We start from the raw sequence: 20,724 nt of genomic DNA on the forward strand, positions 1-20,724 counted from the left end.
TCCTCAACAAGGGCTTGGGATTTGTCCCCACTCCACCTTTGGACACTTTTAGATTGAAATGTGAAATATCGGAGTTCTGTGGAACACTGAAATTGACGGCCTTCTTTTTAGGCATGGAACAAAAACAAAATGAAGGTGACACAACACTCATGAGAAAATCCACATTCAATCCCCCAAATGGCTCTGTCCCTATCGAAATACAGACATTTGAGCAAGCTCTCCTGAAGGGAATAGACAGCCTAGAAAATAAGAAGAGAAAGACTTTTCAAAATTGAAGCAAAAAAGAATGCCTAGCCCTTGAGGAGCTACAAAACAACGACGCCATAATCATCAAGCCGGCGGACAAGGGTGGAGGAGTGGTGATTCTCACAAAAGAAGGGTATGACCAACAATGTCTCGCTCTATTATCTGACACGAAATTCTACAAGAGACTAGACACAGATCCCACTGACAGATTGATAAACACTGTCGCTATAATGATCCATGAGGCAGAACTTAATATGTGGATTTCCAAAAAAGAAGCAGACTTTTTAACACCGAAAGAACCCAAAATACCATTTTTCTACTCACTCCCAAAGACTCATAAAAACAAGTCCCCACCTCCAGGACGCCCAATAGTTTTGGGTATTGGTTCTATACTTGAGCCTTTATCGAGGTTTGCAGATGAGTATTTGAAGCCCCTTGTGCAAAAGACCCCCACGTATCTGAAAGATACCAGTGATCTTCTGATTCAGATTTCGGGAAGAGTCTTTGATCCAGAAACAATGCTACTTGTAGGGCTAGACGTCGAATTGTTGTACACTAGCCTTCCTCAAGATGATACTCTACAGATGCTGGAAGATCTTTTATTTATGGAAAACTGGACACACAATACCCCAAGACACTTTGTACTGGAATGTTGTCGGCTAGCCTTAAAAAAAGAATTATTTTGAATACAATGGAGATTTTTTTCTGCAATGCCATGGCACATCCATGGGCAGTGCCTTTGCCCCTTCGGTAGCTGGACTCTATGTGAGCCAATTTGAGAGCCAGTTCGTACTTAATGACAGTAACCCACACGTTTCTAGTATTTTATACTGGAAACGTTATATTGATGATATCCTAATGATCTGGCAGGCTGACAAAGACCTGAGTTTATTTATGGAGTGGTTGAATGGTAGAGATCGATGGTTAAAATTCACCTTCACCTCAAGCAACCATAGGATAGATTTCCTTGATCTCACCATCTTTACTGAACATGGCAAACTGGAAACTAAAACGTTTACTAAACCTACTGCAAAGAACAGTCTCTTGTCCTACAAAAGCTACCACCCTAAACCTTTGCGGGACAATCTCCCTTACAGCCAATTTCTTAGGCTAAAACGCAATTGCAGTAAAAACAGCGACTACAAACAACAAGCACAAGAATTGAGCCAAAAATTAATAGCTAGAGAATACACAGCCTCTACTATTTCCAAATGTCACAAGCGAGCCAGATACCAACCGAGAGAGTACCTCCTACAAACCAACGACAAAGAACCAATCCAGGATTTAGTTACATGTGTAACGACTTACTGCCCAGCAACCTATGAGGTCCAAAAACTGGTAAAAAAAACTGGCTAATTATTACATCCGGCAAATACAACTGGCCGAAACCAAGGTTCGCAAATAAACGCACGAAAAACCTTAAAGATGTGTTGGTACACACACGTCCAGTTAAGAAAAAGATAGTGACACTAACTAGAGATATGAATATGATGCCCATCACAGGACACTACCCCTGTGGGACTTGCGTGGTGTGTAAACTTACAAACACGACTAAGACACTGCAACTGACAGAAACTCTAGTTTGGACCCAAAGACAGCACACCAACTGTAACTCCACCCAGGTGATATATCTGGTGAGCTGCCCTTGCCAAAAAAAGTATGTGGGCATGACCTGTAGAAAAGTCAAGGTAAGAATAGGAGAGCACAAGAGCAATATAAGACTGAAGAAAAACACCACAAAATTGTGCAATCATTTTGTAGAAGCAGGCCATGCCTGTGAAGAACTGAGATGGACAGTCTTGGAAATGTTGACAGACAAAACTTTGAATGCAGAAAAGATACTGTTTGAGAAGGAACAAAGATGGGTGAACCGTCTCCAAACGCACCTTACAGGTCTTAATGATAATATCCCGTGGCATCAATTCGCATGAAATCATCTTGTCCATTGTGCCCCCATTGAACTGCCTCTCTAGAAAATGTAGACCTTTATGACATCACTATACAAGGCAAACTTCCTTACCAACACACAGAGCTATTTTTAAATTTTCAAACCCACAGCCCTCTCTCCCCTACTCCTTTCTCCGGCCGCATAGAAACTATTGATGGTCGGCTTCATTAACAGTAGCATATCTCAGCCTGTTATTATATCCATTCCAAGCTAGGGTATAGTGAATTAAAACAGTTAGAGTTTGGAGACTACCATCTCTTGTGACACACCACTACGGCCCCAAGCAACATTTAATATTATCGATTAATCTGGTTTTCCAATTTCGATAATCACACCCATCTGCCACTAGTCAGCATTTCCGTGCCTACCACAAACTTCGTTTAGATCTATAAAGACTACACGCATTAATCCATAGCACATATTAATCGTGTTATGTATGAGGCACCACGGATTCACCATCCCAGATCTTGAAATTAATCGCCACTGAGAACTAACGATAACATATTCTACTGGCGTAATTAAGAACTATTTAGTGTAACTTACATTACACCCCATAAAGTTTCAGGTCTTTGAATCAGGGGTACGACTCCAGTCCTATCTCTATTGCGGTGTTTCTACAAATAGGAAGTGGGAGCGGCCTCCGTGTATCCAGGGGCAGAGCCAGCACAGGACGTGGAGACCGCTCCAGCACGCGGGTAAGAATGGCGGCACTGCGAGACCCCACAAGAAGATTTAACAGTAAGATGTTTGAACCCGTTATTCACGGTTTCCCCCACTCCCTTTGTTTACCATAGCTCGGGTTCATACAACACCCTCGCACCCTGAAGAAGAATGCAATCTCCTTAATTAAGGTAAATTCTTCCTTTTCAAAATAGTACACGTCAGATCCAACCCTAACGTTTGTTGTATTAGCTTGCACAGTTTCATCAGCAACACGCATTTGACCGCTATAACAGTACTTGCGTACAAATGGCTGATTCTTATATTTCAATTACTCTTCTAACCAATAGGTGAATACAAATCGGCATGGCTTTATTTCTATGATGATTCCGAGGAGCATTGATGCATACATAAAGATATTAGTTTTACACAAGCTCGAACCACTTTTTCTAAAAGTAAAATTATCCAAACACATAAGATTGCTCCCAGAGACATTGCCAACTCAGCAACCACTTTAGGGTTGCTCAAGTTCACTACTCGTTTCTATTAAGAAGCTATAGATAATAAACAGGCTCAATCCAACAGCCGAGTTTTGTCACGACTATTACCAAGTATGTTTATCCACACAGTGAGAGATGATTTTTTAAAGATTTTTTCTAAAAGATTTATGAATGTTGAAACTTATGATGGCAAAAACCAACCTCTGTGCCCATAACTCGTTGTTTTACTCATAAAGAGAACTATGATTCACACGCTGTTCCGCAATTCAGCTCCTAGTGTGCCCAGCTGGGACCCGTTGTGCCCCCTTAGATTCCTCCCTTTCTTTTGTCCAGAGTGCTTATAATGTGATGCACGCTTATATGTTCAACTCTCTGAAAATCAGAGAACATTCACAGTGCTATATTGTATAACCTCTTACATTCAAAAATGTGGATGTCTGTCCTTTTTGTTTCTTTATTTTAGGAATCAAAAATATACATTCAATCAAGTGTTGAGAAATTACACACTCTTTTGAAAACTACACAAATGGTGTAAGTACTTACCTGTTGTCCTGTATGTCCTGACGAATGCTCTATAGACCCGGTTGGGCCAGAGAGAGCAGAAACATGTCGACCGTTTTCTAAGAGATATGAGGTGATCCAGTAACCTGATTGACCACCATATCCAATTTATTTTAATAACATTACCTCTCCTTTTTACATTAAAGTTTCCTTTTGGAGAGGCTTTGTTTTTTAGTTGAAACATTTTCTCTTCTTTTTCTTTTTTCACCTTCCCTCTGGGGGTGTCCTTCACTCTCTAGACACTGCTACCCAGACCAGAGGTTGCCTCAGGATGAGGCTGGCATATAGCACGTTATTGGACACCCGATGACTATGCCATAACGCTGAACGTGGGGCGGATAACAGATATACACCGCATTTAACATCACAGCGTTTATGAAGGTGATCCACTATAACCAATGGTTATGAAGCTACAAATGTCCATTCTCCTTTCTGATTAACTGGTAATTGCATACACACATAACAATCTATCACGATGCTGAAGAGCTCCTTGCTGTTGTGTGCATTGTTGTCTATGCGCTCTCTGAAGGCCATTCTCTTGGCGATGCGGATGAGCTGGTGGTGTCTGCGTGTGGCGGTCTTAAGGGCCTCGAGGTTTTCGCAGTCCGTTCTTGGCGCCAGGCTTTCTCTAGAGTTCGGCGGGATTTTTTGGAGTCCTTGAGGTCTGTGGTGAACCAGGTGGTTCTCCTGCTGTTGTGCTTGTTCGGAGGGTTCTTGATAGGGGCGAGGGTGTCGGCGCAGTTGCTGATCGACTGTGTGAGGTTGCGGGCGGCGGTGTTGGTGTCCGAGGTGTTGGCCGGGGGGCCCTGGGCGAGGGAGGCGGTCAGCTGGCAAGTGGTGACTTTGCTCCTGCATGTCACACTGGGCTTGTGATTTTTCATCAGCCATGCCCCAAAATTAAGAAGCAATAAGCTTTGCACTGGGTCAATGAAGCCACCCACAGAACTGTTTTGGTGAGAGGGTAGCTAAGCCTAAGGGCAACACGGTGAAGTCATGCATTAGTAGATGTACAAAACTTTTTTAGGAGTAATTTTAGCTTTCTCCAATCTTAGGTATGATTTACTGATGAATGTTCAGGAGTAAGCCCTACTTGCTTAAGAAAACATATATTCTGCGATTCACAAAGCTTTTTTCTGTATGTCTTACTTCCAGGAATCCATGAGTAGGGCACATCAATCCTGCTTTAAGACACAGCCACTCCCAGAAAACACTCTGTTATTGATGTGCGACTATTCTGGAATAATTCACATATAACACAAAGTGGAACACAAAACCTCCTAGAGAAAAGGCTTATGACTGATCCCAAGGGAGCAAAGAAAAAACAATAAAGTCAGGAAGCAGAATAAGTGCTTCAACTTGTGATCCAGTCTCTTACTGAGAATTAATCTTTGTTAGTAAAAACTGATCTCCTAGGGACAGAGATGTATCAGCACTGGGACCCATTTTCCTGCTCGCCTGCCATTTATGCTGCAGGAAATGTATGAACCCACAGGGCACCCTGTGCTTTTGGGGTGTATCAGAATCTTGCTCTCTGAGTGCATAACCAAGACTTCATGAGAGTCACAGCAGTCTGCACTGACTCTTCCTGACCTTGCTTGGAGCTAGCCCACCTCCCGTCCAAGGGGCACTGGTGTGTAAGGGCCTGATATAGAGTTCCTACAATTGTTGTAGGAAGTGCTAAATCCAGCAGAAGATATGCCAACAGAATATCATAAGCCATAGGACCCCAATGTTGAAGGAAATTTAGCAGGCGGATTTTTCTCAGAAGTTAGCACTGCCTCTACAGATTGGAGATTTTTCCTCCTACCCAACTCTAAATCAGGCCCTCAACCACTACAATCCCTGTGGAATAAGAAAGCCAGAAAGCATGCAGCATGTAAAGTGTAAATGATTAGATCATTCTATATTTCTACATGGAGTGTGATTGATGCTTTACTTGAGAAGGTTTTTGAACAGTAGACTTTAGTAAACAATCAGGAGCCTGGGACAGTGGCATTACGAAAAAGAATGCCCCCCCTGCAAAATGTGAAGAGGGGGCCCTGAGTCTCCTATATCTCACAGGTATTCCCTGGGGGCCCACTCAAAGTTTAAGGGCCCTACTGCACTGCAGGGGCTGCAGGGCTTTTGTTATGTTAAGAAGAGGGCCTGGGGTATTTTGTGTCGAAATGTTTGAACTGCACTCTGCCTGGGTCAACCCCCACATGCGATCTTTCCATTGGAAAAACCTCGATTTGTAGTGGCGTTCCTAGCTTAACTGTGTGCATCGGTTTGCAAATAGCAAATACAGATTATAGAAACTAGTTCTTACTTCAGATATTAATTTACTTTGTTTGTGTAAACTGGAAACTGTTTCTATGGAATGTGTGTTAAATCTTTAAAACAAAGTAATTGTTACTGAGTTCACCCACACGAATTTTACCATAAAAAGTCTGGTGAAAGGGGCACAAGTAAACTTCCCTGAAATGAGGGTAAAAGATGCAGGGATTGGAGCATGAGCACACTTTTTCTCAGGCGTCAGACTCATGATGGTCCAGTAATAACACGCCTGAAACTTACCGCACTCTGTGGTACCATGATTTACTGAGGGCGATATTTCATCATCAGGAGTCCTGCGTTTCATACAAGGAGAGCTGTTGTGTTTGACTAGATGACACATCTCGTCCTTGTTTGAAAACACTGACAAGGGAGTGTATTTTGTATACATTTTGGTTGGCTGAGCGAACTTGACATTTCCCCACACTGCCTAGCCTGGCTACTGGCCCTTGTACAGATCAGTATTGCTCCTTGTCGAGCCTGGCATGGGGACTTGTCCAGGCCCCTTGTCCAAGTTGATGCTCAACAGATGCTCTCTCTGGTCAGTGCGCCAGACCTTGGCACCCCTTAAAAGATGGAAACATTGAAGGATGCCTCGAGCGCAAGCTTAGTGGAACATGTAACTTGTCTTGAGCTGCTCAAGGTTACTGGCGGCTAATTTTAGCTGTTTGTATTACACCTCAGCCATACCAGGCTTTGTGGAGCAGGAAGGAACGAGCATTTAGTTCATGCCCACCATCTCTTTTCCTTTTCCCTATTCTCAGTGTGTTGATACCTTAAAAAAACTTTCTGCTGTAGGACATATCCTAACTAGGTAACATTCCCACTTTTATCTCTCACACCCTCCCTCATTCTTCCTCCGCTATCTCCTACATCAAATATTTTTGCCTTAGGACTTATTCCTTCAGAGTTTCTTTATGGTTTTAGTCTGTTTGGACTGGTACAAAACCTCAGAATTATCTATCCTTCTGGACCTAGTTTTATGAAAATCTGTCCGATAGCCCCCAACAGGCGACTAGTTCAAGAATTTGACAAAATGCACGTGTTCGCAGTCCAACTTTATGCTGAGCGGGAAGTCAAATTACCTTAATGTTTCCCAGCACATCAGGCTGGTGGGCACATTTAATTAGAGATACTTTGGAGGGGTGGCTAGACCTGTTCAAAACATTTCAATTCATATGGGATTCACAAGGGGTTGATCCGCAGAGTACTCAAAGAGCTACTGAGTAACCTTCCACAGTAGGTTTATTCCTTATCATTTTTCATATGGAAGAAACAAACTAAGTCAACTCCCGCAAGTGGAACTTCACGCATAGCAGACTGTGACTTGACTAAAGTAAGTGGTCTGGAGTCTGTACTACTGGGAAAGGTTTCATCTACAAAAGAGACTGCACAGTCATTGTGTGGCGTAATCTCACAGAATATCAAAGAAATTATGACAAGCGCCACGTTCCTCTAATGGATGCCCACCCTGCAGAAGTCTCCCCTATGTGGGTTTACACCTCTTCAAGCAGCTCTCTGAACTGCTGGTTGTTGGCATGTTAAGGAAGTCTGCATCACTTCCTGAATCTTCCTTGTTGTGAGAGTCTGCGTCCATTCCTCCAGAGTCCACATGCTGCAAGAAGTCATCGCTTCATCCGTACTCCATTTTTTGCAAGCACTTCACACTTTATATAATGAGGCGTGTTGATGGGGCTATAGCGCTGGCCTTTCATTGTGCCTAGTATGGGAAATATGCTTGCTGTGAGACTGTGTGTTGGGGCAGGGATGTATATGGACCCTGGCTTTCAGTGAAGTCAACATTTTACAAGGAAGTACATAGTGAGTCCCAAACAGGTTGCTTGGTACTACTCCACTCTGCAGTATTTGGCTGACAATGTAAGGGTATTGGCGTGATTAGTACTGAGCCCTATGGCCCTCTAGCCAGCACTTAGTCGGAAAATATAGGTTGCTGTGCCCTCCCAACCCGCCAACTCTTGGACAATACAAAAATACAGGGTGAAGCGCTGCAAGGCTCTCCATCCTCCCTCGCAAGCACGTACGAGGCAAGACAATATGTGGATATAGGGGTGAGTGCCTTCAGGCAGCTCCTACCCCCCTTCACCATCCAGGATAGTGCTACACAATGTGGGGGCGAGAGTCCAGTTCCAAAGCTGGAACCATTAACCAAGGTATGAGCAGAAAAAGAACACAGATTCCCAATTCCTCTTTCTAACTCATTTTCTATGGCAGGGCTATCTTTATGAAGAACGGTGGGAATTTTCACTCTACCTCTTTCTAGTTGAGTCTCAGTCATAGGTCATGACTGAGAATCCACTCTGAAGGGCCTAGTGGGAAAAATAAGAGAAGGAACACCCTCCCTAACCAGATGTTCTTAACTACCTATATAATACATACAGTTCCTTCCTCTACTTTTAGGTGACATAATGTTGAAACACCCACTGTGTTGCCATTATTTTATTAACGTTCTCTTGGGGATGTGCATGATGAGACTTACCTGGCACACCACAAAACTACTGGACTATTTCCTGAATGGCCTTTCTCAGCAGATGGACGTTTAGCCAACTTAAGTAAAATAAGAAAAGATAAGATCATTCCTTATTAAGCGATTACTTAAAAGCATTACAATAGTGCCACGGATTCTTCAGGGAGTAATGTATAAAACTTATATTGGGCCATAAAAACTGTTAAAAAGAAAAAAATTGAGAACTGTACTTAAAAATCTCTCTCCATATTACTAGGGGATCCATGCCCCATCAGGGCTTGCAGCATCGAAGTGCTGTATTTCTCCAATGTCTATTGTTTTTACAGGACCGTTTGTGAAGTGCTTAAAGTGCAAATTAGGCTTCTGGTAAGAAGTCCATCTCTAAGATGCTAAAAATGACGAATGTGGTTTGGTTGTGCAACCAGCCGCAGCGTTTTCTCTGACAGAAAGTGTCGTATTTGTATTCCAATGTAAACACTAAAAGCACTCACAGCCTTGCCCTATGCCCCGCAGCTTCGCCAGTCGAACGCATGATATTTATTGTAAGAGACTAGAGAATTAGATTAAGGAGTAAAGTCCTGCCCGTACTGGTTATCAATTTACTGCGCGATGGCACTATCTTTGAATGACAAGTACTCCATTTGTCAATGCTATTCAAACTTCTGTTATTCTTGTTCTTTGTTTAAAAATCAGTAGCATGGAGTTTGCTTTTTTAGACTTTATACGCGTCAGAAAGTAATTCGTATTTGATTTAAAAATGTAAATGTATCATATTTTTGATATTGCACAGCCGTTTTTATTTGTCTTTGAAGGAAAATATCAGATCTTCCAGTTAGAAACCCATGCTGGTTTAATAATCTAAAAGGTTTCTGAAAACGTTCATTACGTTTAGAAAACGAGGACATTTCAAGATGGCCGCGTTATTCGGGTATGTAGAAAGGACCTGTATTTTTTTCTCGTTCACTGTTTGCCTTTATGGCTGGCAGCCCGGTATCTGTGAGGATTATTGCGGCTGAATACGATTGTGCACAGTGTGACCTGAAGGAGTACTCGGAAACAGAGCGTTAGCGGTTTGCTTCGAGTTGATGACCTACCTGAAGACCAAGCAGGCGCCGTAAGAGGAGTCGTTAAATAGTTTTGCTGTGAGTACTGAGCATTGAGCGCTTGGCACGACACTAGACTTGTATTTAAAAGATGCACCAGAAAGTTTAGGTACTTTTACGTAAAAAAACTTAGTTTCTCTGGATATCGCCCTGGCATGTTCTATGGCGCTTTACGTTGTGCATTTTTGAGTGAATGAGGCTTATCTGAAAAATATATTTGAGAACACTCAATCTGATCTAGAGCAAACCAAAGCATCCCACATCATCCGTGAGGTCATTTGAAAGGTCAGGCTTTTTATTTACCAGTACATTGCATTTTAGAACTTGTAGATTCATAATACATTGTAAGCATGGGGATACAATAATATGTAAATTTCTACTCATTAGAAAGCAAGGACTGATTGAAGATGCCCCATGTGACATCGTACCCATGGTGGCAGTTATGAGCGTTACATATATGTACTCTACTCACTGATTCATGAAAGTCTGTCATACTTGTAGTCTCATGCATACCATCTTGATCCTGCCAACTGCCTTTCACGATATTTGCCCTACGCTGCTTTTAAAACTGCTGCACTGTCACAAAACTGGACTCCATTAACAACCCACTCCCTCACCCTTCCAGCCCCCGGGGAACCGCCCGATGCCCGGTACAGCAGTATGGTTGAAATTGCCGACATTGATGTAGAAGCTTACATGAAACTATATTCTTCCCTTCACCCACATACATATTCCCAGGCTTTACTTTGCTCAAACCTGTGAAACAATTCGCAAGGAAAGGACAACTGAGCATGGTATTGTTGCAAATATCAGGATGGTCAGTAGAGTAAAAGTGCAGGACAGAGAGAGTCCATAAATCAATTTTGGAAATTGGTGCTTCCATGGTATGGACAGCAGAGAAAAGGTGTGCATGTCTAATACTCTGACGAACAACAAGGTCTTGTGATAAAGTGAACATGAGCACTGGACACACATCTGGGCATATCTGTTGCATAGGTGTGTTCAGACGTGCATCTTGTGCGCTCTAGGACTCAAGTTGCACCCTACTGACAATGCCAAAATTGGACGAAACCGGTCTGGGTTTGCGTGTGTTCCCATTCAAAGGTGACTTTGCCTAGCTCTTCCAATTGGACTGCGCCTATTTGAGCCAGCCCGAGACTGATTTGCCTATGGCTGGTTCCTGTCTGAGGTGGTATGGTGGACAAAAAGGGGCCTAAATAATTACCAGTGGCTGATATTAATTCAAGTAATCTACCAATCACATTTTTGTTTTCCGCAGTGGGCACAATGAGTATGCTGAGACGTGGGTCCCATGTTCACTTTGCCATTTTGCTCAAGTTGTAGAACACGGAGGAAGACCAAAAGGCAGAAACCAGTCTGGAGTTCCTTATGTCCCCATTCAGATAGGACCTAGTCATTGAGTGAGGCTGGACTGTTTGGGCAGGACTAAGGCTGGTTTATCCTTGGCTGGTTCCTGTCCGAGGTGGCATGGTTGGTAAAAAAAGATGCTTGGATTGTGACCCAAAGTAATTACCGGTTGCTGAGATTAAGTCAAGCAATCCACGCATCTCATTTTGTTGTCTAATTCTCTAAGAACGGAAAAAGAGACCTGCATGTAAAAAGCAACAGAGCATATTGTTCCTACATGGCACATTTGGCAAGACTACTGCAGACCTGCTATGAGATTATGCCACCATGTCACACTGAATCTATATTTTTCACAAGGGATTACAATGAAAACACTGGTTCACACCATGAAGACTAGGGGGTCAATTAGGATGGTGGGCGAACTTTCGTCTGCCCGCCACCCTAGCGGTGCTGGGACCGGCCGCCAGTGGTGCAGCGGTCCCGCACCGGCAATCAGGATGCCACCTCCACGGTGGGGGTGGCATACCCCATCCACAACATTGCTCACAGCACCGCCCGCCACAATGCCATGGATGCACCTTGTGCATTTGCATGGCACAGCGCGGTGTGCACCCCCCAACACCCTGGGGGCCCGCAACGGGCCCCCACGTTCAGGCACCACATGCCTTTCCATGGCGGAAAGGCATATCACCGCCTGCATCTTAATATGGATGGCGGTGTCTTGCAGAGACCGCCACTATATCAAGCCCCTTTTTCGCACGGTCGACTCGTCGACGGGCGGATGGTCTGTCCCCTCCGCCATCATAATATGGCGGGGGAAATGGGATGCAGGCGGAGGTAAATGGCGGGCGGACCACCATCGCCATAAGGTCAGTGGCGATTCTCCTGACATACCAATAGACCCCTAGGTGAGGTATTTGTGTTGTGGGGGAACTGCAGGCTTGAACATGGAAGAAAGCCTTTGGTCCTAGATGTGCTCCAGGTGAGAGTCAGATGGGCACTTGCTTGACTTTCCTCCATTCCTAAGGTGTGCGAGGGGGTTAATTGGCAAGCAGCAGTAAATTACATGGTGAAACTACCATAACAAGTATATTCTCATTTACTATTAAAACTGTCTAAAATTAAAGAAACAATAGAACAGTATTCAACATTTGAGTGCTTTAAACATAGATCTTGCCTGATTTTTGTTTCGCACAATCTCTCAGACCCCAGCAGTATTAAAATGTTAACTTTTCATCAAATTGTAGCATAAGGATAAGAAGGCATTTTACTGGTGGTTGGAAGAGTGTTTTAAATCATATAAAACTATGCGGGGCAGCCCCATGTTCATTTTGGGTTCCATTATTTCTGGTAATTGCATGGTGTGCGGTTGTGGTGAAATAATGCCCCGGGGTACTGTGTCCAAGTGTGAAGGACTGCAGGGCGTAAAATTCACTGTTTCAGTCCGTCTGAATATCCCCATCCCCCATCCACTGAGGTTTTCAGTTGACTCGCTGTGATCTTTGCTCTGTCCCACCCCTGTAAATCTGATACGCGTCCACACTGTTGATATTATTCCACGGTTGGCAAGTTTGACTATGGGAGGGTGCAAGCATGGCACATTTAATGAGGCAAAGGTTGGATACTTGTGCATTTAGCAGGGCAAGGGTCAGCAGAAACGGATCTGGGCACTCTGGAGTCAGCAGTGCAATTGTGAATATATAATAGAAGTAGAAAGGGTATATACAATCTTTGGTATATTGTGATTGGCAAAGGGTGCGTGCAGGTTAGGTTATGCTTATTGCATGTGCATGGCTTCTGCGACAAGTAGTACAACTGGCACAGAGAACATTTCGAGGTGGCGTTTGAGTGGTACAGAGTGGTACAGTCAGATCGGCAGAAGGCCACCAGATGCGCGTGTGGTGCAGCCAGCAATTGTAACTGAGTGCGTGCTTGGCACAGGCATTTCGGCTATGAATAATTTACCTTCTTGAGACTGGTGTTATCGAACGCTGTGGAGGCAAAGCCAGGGGGCACGGCGCTAGCCTTAACAAAACATGAAAGGGAATATTTGTGCGAAGTTGTTAAAAAAGTGATGCGACCGGATCTGTGGGCAAAGGTGGCATAGAAAGCAAAGTTAGAAGGGACATATTTTGCATGCTTGGAGTAGACAGCCGTGCATTGGGTGCTTGTGTGGTACGGTTACATAGCGTATATATGTGCATAATCGATATTTATTCAGTATTTTGATAAAAATCTTCGTTTATTTATTTTTAATTCAAGGGACTTATAAACACCCCTGGGAACCGAGCACTCTATGTATCATCAGGGAGTGAGTACATAGCATGGACAGAGAAAGTGGAGAACTGTTGAAACTGTAAATGGGATTGATAACTGTACATTTACATTATACTGCAATTGCATCGTCTGCTGATAGTTTAAGTTCCATGGTACATTATTGTGGATCTGTTTCAATGCTCCACAGGAAGATTTACCCTAATAGTTCGATTTCATGTCCTTGGTTTGCGGAAAGTAGACGGTCTAAGATCTAGGGGTAGATTGTTCTAGAATCTGGATTTGCACACACCGAGGGCTTGTTTACTGTATATTTTTTCATTGTGATATTTTTGGATTTCTAAATTGCATTTTTGTCAAGTATGCTGGCTTTTCCATAGAGATTAACGTGATGTCCGGCATACCATTGAGTAGGGCGTGTGCACATTCATTGTTAAAAGGGGCAGGAGTGCAGATGGAGGTTGACCTTTGGTTTGTGTTTTACCCCATACATGTTGATTTGGGTTTATTTTAGGGATTTGAAGTCGGAGTGTGAATGTGGGATGCCGAAAGATTTTTAGGTCGCAGCCTCACAGACAACGCGCACTCTGTGTTAATCTACTCTGCGCCATTGCACTGTACGCCACTAAACTGTACAACACTGCACTCTGACACTCTACTCTGCAATACTGCACTCTCTGCCACTGAACTCTACTCTGATCCACTCTGCGCCACTCTACTGCACTCTACACCATTTCACTCGTCCCCTCTCTACTCTGCACCGCTCTACTCTATGCCAGTGCACACTGCTCCTCACTACTATGCACTATTGGACCCTTCCCCACTGCACCCTACATCACTTCATTCTAGGCCAATCCACTCTGCACCACTCCACACTACACCCTGTGCGCCAATGTACTCTACGCCACTACTCTATCCCGCTCCACTCTACCCAGCACCACTCCCTTCTACCCTGCCCCACTCCATTCTACACCACTTCACTCTACTCTGAAACAACCTACTCTATGCCACTCTAAGCCCCTCTGCACCATTCCACTGCAACAAATGCTGCGCCACCCTACTCTACGCCACTGTGCTCTACCCTGTACAACTATACTCTAACTGCACCACTCCACTCTACTTTGAAACAGTCTACTCTGTGCACCTACACTCTACGCCACTGCACTCTATGCCAATGCACTCTACGCCACTTTACCCGTAATCAGTGCACCCTACACCGCTGCATCTACGCCAACTACTTTGTACCACTGCAGTTTATGCCACTATGCTTTACATTCTACTCTATACCACTGCACTCTATGCCACTAAATGCTATTTCACTCAGTCTACACCATTTCACTCTAGTGCCTGCACTCTACATCACTGCACTCTATTCAACTTTGCACCACTGTACTCTAAGTCACTGCTCTCTGCAACACTCTACTCTGCAGCACTCTACGACCCTGCACTCTGACACTCTACTCTGCATGACTGCACTCTATGACACTGCACCACTCAACTCTACGCCTCACCACTACACTCTCTGCCACTGCACTCTCCACCACTGCACTGTCCACCTCTCCCCTGCACCACTGCAATCTACTCTGCACCACTGCAATCTACTCTGCACCTCTCTACTGTCCCTGCACTCTAAGCCAATACACTATACTCCACTGCACTCTACGCCAATACACTCTACACCACTTTACTCAAAACTAATGCACTCTATGCCACTACACTGGACGCCAATCTCCTCTGCTCCACTATACTTTATGCCACTCTACGACGTTCTACTCCATTAAACTCTGCTCTACTGATGCTCTACTCCACTCATTGTAAGCAAAAAACAATTCCCAACAGGTATTATTAAGAGACAGTTTCAATTGAGCATGCCTTTAGGCATTACTAAGAACAGAAACAAGGAGTCAAAATGGATTTTGAAGAGAGGTGGTATTATTCACCAAGTACAAGGGGCATTCAATGTACATTTACAGTTTGAGACAGCACTGTAAAGATTAGATCTTGTGACAACCCAGTGGCACTTGGTGCAAGGTGCTATATACAGTTAAAGTGAAGTGAAAGTGCAAGTGCTTTAAAAACAGCATTGGTGGCGCATAGAATATAGTATATACATCAGTTACAGCTTCAATTACAAAACAAGTTACAATCACTTGGAAAAAGGTTATTTTCTTGTAAGAGCTTAAAGTGTCGTATGCGTCATTTAGTTCAGGCTGTGTGGTCGACGGCGTTTCGATCCCCTTTGGTCGGGATCTTCATCAGGACGGGGTTGTCGGTAAGTACAGTGAGGAAGCCAAGCAGGGATGCGTGGCTTGCGGCATTCGGGGGAACTGTGCGCCGGTAGCTGGTAGCGACTTGTCCTGGGACTGCTCACGTAGTTGGGCAGCGTCTGAAGAAATAAAGGGCGCAGAAGGCAAGAGCTCGTCTGGCGTGGCTGTTCATATAACCTTTTTCCAAGTTTGACTCCTTGTTTCTGTTCTTAGTAATGCCTAAAGGCATGCTCAATTGAAACTGTCTCTTAATAATACCTGTTGGGAATTGTTTTTTGCTTACATAATATACCCATCCCAACGTGGTTTATGGGTTTCCTCCTGTTTTTCCTATAACCTACTCCACTCATTAGCACTCTACTCCACTCTATGCCATTTCACGACACTACTCCACTATGACGGTCTTCGCAATTCCCTCTATGCCACTCCATGCCACTTTACTCCACTCGGACACACTTCTCATCTGTACGCCACTCCCACTGTATGACAATCTACTCTGCTCTATGCCATTCCACTCTACAACACTGTACTCAATTCTACACCCTCCCACTCTACGACAATTTACTCCCTCCACGACGCTCCACAACGCTCCACAACACTGTATGCTACTCCATGACGCTCCACTTCACTCCTCGCAAGCCACTCAACAATACGATACTTAACTCTGCTCTACTCCATAACTTTCAACGCTACTCACCTTTACAACACTCTTCTTTACCCCACGAACATTTAGCCATGCTGAACAGCAGCCACTCTTGGTGTACAACATTGCTAAACTATATTGTCAAAACCAATAGTTTTTGCATATGCGAGACCTATTGGCTGTGCCAATGCTTGTTCTAATTAGTGGATTCCTCTTTTTCAGCAGTGGAGCTTCTGTGCATACCAGTTGGCTGACGGTTTGGGTTTGACATCCAGTGTTTAGTAGGTTTAGCTGTGAACTACTGGGCTAAGTTAACTCAAGCAGATTATTCTTGTCATTGCAAACTGTGTTAGGAATTCTAGATATGATAATCTTTTTTTTTTTTTTTTTTTTTTAAAACCTTTATTATGCAGAAAGTGCTCACAAATACGGGCCTACAACCCATCGGGCCGGCCACCACACTTATAGAAACACATTGTGCAGTACAGAAGCTCCAGCAGGATATCACAGCAATCCAAACGGGAAGCAAAGGCGAAAAGCCACAGAGCAACCACAGCGAGCAGGATGAGAGAAGGTTAATTTTATAATATAAGAAAGGGTATAGCAGAATAATGGCAATCATTAAAGTCCAGAGGGCCGTGGCGGGCCGCGAGCAAGCAGAAGTACAGAACACAGGAAAATTCAAAAAGAACAGGTACATTTTGGCAAAGGCAGAACGTGAGTCCCACAGTAATAAGCAATTGCAACCGCTGCCCAGCGCCCACCCACCACTACAAGAACACACAATGATACAAGAACTGAAAATAGGCTTGCAAAACAAAGAGCCCTCCGCTACAACAACCCAGGGGAGGGAAGGGAAGAAAAAAGGGGGGGAAGGGGGAAAAAGGGAAGGGACTTCGGGAAAGAAAAAAGAGGGGAAGAAAGAACGCAGCATCACGGCAGGCGCCCCATGGCTAACGAAGCACTCAAAAATAGACCGGCACATGGGACCAGTGGTAACAGGAGTAATGGATGCGTAGTAAACCGTGACGGCAGGGAGACCCGAAGGCCCATGCAAGCCAAGAAACACCCCAGGGGGCCCACATGCTGACACCGTGTCCCAAAAAAAGGGGATACATAAGAGCCATAGAACCAAAAAAAGGAAAAAAAAAGGGGGGAAATAACAAAATGACAGACCCCCCCCCACCCCGCACACCCCACCCTGCACCCCTGCAGAAGGCTATGGCCTACCCCCCCGCAGCGTGCCTGTCGCCCTAACCAGAACCCGAAATATAGAAGAGTTAAAAGTAAAGAAAGAACCACAAAGACAAAAAGAAGAAGGGAAAATAGGGAAATAACAACGGGAGAGGAGCCACATAATCAAAACCATCAGCTCCCACCCCCCCGTCCGAACATACTCAGAGCCCACGGGAAGATAGTAAGTACAAGGATAAGCTCCAGGAACATGAAGGAGAGTCGAACATAGTCCTACAGTCACAAACGGATCATCCGACCATACCGCAAGATAATAGTCCACCGAGGCAAGTTCATCTCAACCCTGTCCTTGTCTATCCCAAGCTGTAGTCGTCCAACACACAAGGAACCAGATCATGAGGAACCAGAGGCGAATAACAGGGAGTCCAATCGTCAATCCACACAAATCATAGCGATTGCGACCCGGATGAACAGGAAAGGACAGCAACCACCTCAGGCAATGCAGGCACAGTTCCGCCGACAATAGGAGGAAAGTCGACCCGGCGGAGCAACCACAGGATCTTCGGTCGGCCATTCGAGGCAAAAAAGGAATGGGAGATACCACGAGACCGGTCCGGACGGGACCCGGCCGGCGGACCCCCTGCACAGGGGGGAGCACAGGATGATTGAGGGCAGCGGGCATCCGTACACCCACACAAGCGGCAGCCGCCGGGCCCACGACCTCCAGGAAAGTTCCAGCAGCACACAGCAGCGATGAAGCCGCACACACCGGGGGGGGGGGGGCCCGGCAAAACGATCCTCCTCCAGTTCAGCGATAGGTGCGGCCATGGGAGCACTCCAGGAGCGCAAGGCGGCGAGAATGTCGCCAAGCGTAGGCTCACCTTTACAGTATTCAGCAAACGTGCCACGCGGCGGACCAGCGTCGCCAGTCTCGGCCAGGCTGAGAGACAGGGAGCCGTCCACCATCTTGGAAGCCCAGCGGGGCCGCGGCAATATCCGACCCCCGTCCGGCCACAAGCGGGGCAAACAGTATACAGCCGACCACCAGCAGAGGCACCCCCAGAGCAGGAAGGCGGGCCACCAGAAGAAGGAGGGTCGCCGGCTCCCCCACGCCACCGGCTCTGTTCTCCGAGTCCGGGCGGAGGGACTCAAAATGGCCGGACCGGAGAACAAAGGGGAGACGAGCCACATACACGGTCAACCCCGTCCACGGAAGGCAGCACCCCAACACCAGGCCGCAGGACCGCCGGATCAGGCCCGGAGAGCCGTAACCGGTCTAATTGCACATCGGCCTCTCCGACCGAGCCCACACCGCCACCAAGGGCCGGCCACAGCGCTCCGCCCCGCCGCCGCCGAGGAGTTTCAGGCCCGCTCGCTCCGGAGGCCCCGAAGCGAACAAGGGCGCAGCTCAGGATCCGCGGCATCCAGGAACAGACGGATCAGACGGTAAGTGCCAGCGAAATGTCTCAGTTCCATAGTCTATCAAAGAATACTTCCCGGGGCAGGATAAAACACAGGATAGACGTTCCAAACAGGAAAGCGAACGGAGCCGAGCTAAAACGCGGCCATCGCGGACGCGAGCTTGGCTCCTCCCCCTAGATATGATAATCTTAATATGTTTCAATAAATCTTCAATTATGCTTATAATTGCAGGCATGAAAGGTGCAGGATTATTGAGTTTGGCATTCAAAAATGTTGCAATGCCATTTTCAAAATTTGCATGATTCAATAGTAAGTTGCCACTTCTTGTTAAAACATTAAAGACTATGAAGTGTTTTAGTAGAAAAATCCATCTGTTCTGCTTCGCTTAGGTTTTTTGTCACAGGACTCCCCAGTTATGCCGATGTTTGGTTGACCTATTCTATGATTCTTTATGGAGAGGTTATTTTTTTTTTTGTAACTTTTTATTACATAAAAAACAAAAAAACACATCGACAAACAAACAAGGCAATATGACGGAAGTACAACCATTAGGCATGTGCTCAAGGAGGATGGGAGATACATGACAACAGGAGAAAAAATGTGTCGAATACAGATGAGGGGGGGGGGCGAAGGCGAAATTGCATATAAACAGTACAATATACCACAACATTGCCGGAATGCAGGTCAGGGCGATTGAGAAGGACTAGGAATCTCTGCTTCTGGGGGCGTACATATATCTCCCCGGTATGAGTTCCACTGGTTCCAAATCTCTCCCCATTTTCTGGGTCTACCTCTTGCTATATACACCGTTTTCTCTCTGAACATGCACCAGTCCATACTCTCTTTCCAGGCAGTCACTGTAGGTTGCCTCTGGGACCCCCATAATTGTGCAATATCTCGTTTGGCTATCATATTAGCAAGAGTCACCCATCGAAGCTGCAACACATCATAATCATTTGGGCCCCACACGTTCAACAGACATTGCCGGGCTTCTGGCATCATCACAACACCCGTTCCTTCATTCATCACTTCATGTATACGATTCCAAAAACGCATCACCTCAGGGCATTCCCAGATTATATGAAGATAGGTGCCAAGGAGACCACAACCACGCCTACATAAGCCATCAGCGGAATAGCCCATATGGATCAGACGGGGGCCGGTGACATAGATTCGATGGAGGATCTTGAGTTGGACCAGGCGGAGACGGGCCGGAATGGCAACCTCCCTGGGAGAGGAGATCGCGGATTGCCAGTCCTCATCATCAAGTTCAATACCATCAGCAATCCAGGTGTCCCACAGGCGATCAAGCAAACTCGATTGGTCATTAATCATCTTTTTATAAAACAATGAGATGGTACTATCCGGCACATGACCTATGGAGAGGTTATTAATTCACTTTCAGTTTACAATCTTTAGTTTTTTTCGTTTGGCTTTACCGTAGAGATATCTGCAATTCTTTAAATTGCGCATAGAGGGCTCAGACTCCATCTGGCTGTATTGGTGTCTTACCTTATGCTATTGATGTGTTAGTGCATCATCCGACTTCATATGCATTGTTTGCATTGTAATTCACAAGTGACTCTTTACATTTCAGAAGTCTATTGAATTAGGATTCACTCATGGCTGTTTTGTATACAGAAAGGAATATTTTTTTGTTTTTCCTGCAATAGGCATTTGTATTATTTTAGTTTAGACTCCGAATTGAAGCCAGACCTATTGCCTTTGTTAATGTTTGTC

General features: G+C 45.1%; 1 protein-coding gene across 1 annotated transcript in view; it reads left to right on the plus strand.

Moving 5' to 3' along the window:
- Window positions 1-9,623: 9,623 nt before the first annotated feature.
- Window positions 9,624-20,724, plus strand: part of PRXL2A (peroxiredoxin like 2A) — a 273,948-nt gene continuing 262,847 nt past the window's right edge. The window contains exon 1 of the mRNA XM_078643328.1: window positions 9,624-9,855. The gene's annotated coding sequence lies outside the window, so the exon portion shown is untranslated. The remainder of the gene's footprint in view (window positions 9,856-20,724) is intronic.

This window comes from Lissotriton helveticus, chromosome 5_1, assembly GCF_964261635.1.
Source record: "Lissotriton helveticus chromosome 5_1, aLisHel1.1, whole genome shotgun sequence".
Lineage (NCBI taxonomy): Eukaryota > Metazoa > Chordata > Amphibia > Caudata > Salamandridae > Lissotriton > Lissotriton helveticus.